The sequence below is a fragment of the Sphaeroforma arctica genome (assembly GCF_001186125.1).
Source record: "Sphaeroforma arctica JP610 unplaced genomic scaffold supercont1.11, whole genome shotgun sequence".
NCBI lineage: Eukaryota > Ichthyosporea > Ichthyophonida > Sphaeroforma > Sphaeroforma arctica.
The window spans coordinates 245,012-246,912 of NW_014040547.1; the positions used below are offsets into that span (position 1 = coordinate 245,012).

Consider the following 1,901-nt stretch of genomic DNA (forward strand, 5'->3'; position numbering starts at 1 on the left):
ATATACATATATTCATATATATATATATACATATTCATATATATATATGTATATATATATATACATAAATATATATTTATATCTACATATATATATATATTTATTCTCAATCTGTTCTCATTCTACAACCGCATACACGACATACAGAGTCACACATATACTTCTTACATCGGAGAGATCTATATATTTATAAACACCGTGTAGTCATTAGCATATGGGCCATATTCATTGCACTATTAGATTCAATTGCAAATTAGGAATGGCTACCTTAACATTGAGAAGATATGTCAAAAATAGGAAGAAACTATAAATCGGCAACTGTTCAATGTTATAAACCAGTTTAATCAGACATATACGCTGATACGTTAAGAGATAAGAACCCTTGAACTACATTACACGCACACACCTTCCTCATGCTCAGTAATTGAGCAATTAAAAGATATTCTAAGCAGTTCTAGCGGCCACCGAGGCATACATAAATTTGTATAGATATATACATATATATACATATATAGATATATATATATAGATATATATAAATATATATATATATATATATATATATTGTCGCTTGAATAGTCTTACTTGAATAGTCTTAATCACAGACATGAAAAATCGTAAATCCACGAAGGCATACACACCACACCACCCACGCTTTTCCTCAGCACATGTGTGCACTCACTCAAATACCCACAGTGAGACACATACTTATTCGCATCGCAGGGGAACTGTACGACGATCTTCTTGCCCTTCATATCCTGCACCCACGTGGGTGTCAGTAGCAGATCCGTCTCCAGCACATCTGCCAGCAGCTCAGCCACATCCAGTGTGATATATTCTGAGGCGTCATCGGCCATCTTGTCGTGGTTGGCTTGCATGCCCTTGCTGAGTTGCGATAAGATGTGTTTGGACGACGGCCGTGAGGGGTTGATAGAATCTGGAACAGAAGGAAGATGTATAAGGAATCGGCTCGAGTATTGAGGTGATTGACAAACCATTGAGAATGCCCAGGATAGATGAGATCGGGTATACTTGGACTTGAGAGAATAAGTTCTCACAGACCAGGAATCGATTCCTTGGACATCATTTCTCGTGTACAAAGTAGGAAGACGTGGAAAACGTACGTACATGTGTATACAGGAAAAGTACGCAGAAATATACTCGGGCTCAAAAGGTATGCATACACAGATACAAATATATATATACAGCACAAATATTTGCAGGTGTATGCCCCCAATGCACGGTAGATATACACATGGTGGCATTAACTACGAACAGACGCATACTAATACTTATAACTGTATATTACATGTTTACAGAGAAATCAAAACATGCACACACTAATATATACACACTTACAAATAAAAATACAAATAGGATCCCACACGCACACACACCTGAATACACACACACACACACACACACACATATATATATATATATATATATATGTATAACGGCCTATCAGTATATAACGACACGACACACACACACACACACACATATATATATATATATATATATATATACACACACATATATATAAATATATATACTTACATGCATACACATACATACATACATACATACATATATATATATATATATATACATATAAAAACGTATGTATTTATTTATACATACGTATGTATTTATATATAATATATAAATATAATTTGTATTTACAATCATACACATACATACATACATATATATATATATATATATGTAAACATATATTGTATAGATGCTAATACCATATACGTATACATACAAACATACATTTTATACACACACACACACACACACATATATATATATATATACTACATATATATATATATATATATATATATATATATAATAATATATATAGTAGTAGTAATTAGTATTATTATTTT

At 32.1% G+C, this 1,901-nt stretch overlaps 1 pseudogene across 1 annotated transcript in view; it reads right to left on the bottom strand.

The window, feature by feature from the left end:
• Nucleotides 1-708: 708 nt before the first annotated feature.
• The window catches only part of SARC_00401 (hypothetical protein), a pseudogene marked incomplete at its 3' end in the record, with an annotated part of 2,296 nt that continues 1,103 nt past the window's right edge, over nt 709-1,901 (bottom strand). The window contains exon 2 of the mRNA in view: nt 709-937. The remainder of the gene's footprint in view (nt 938-1,901) is intronic.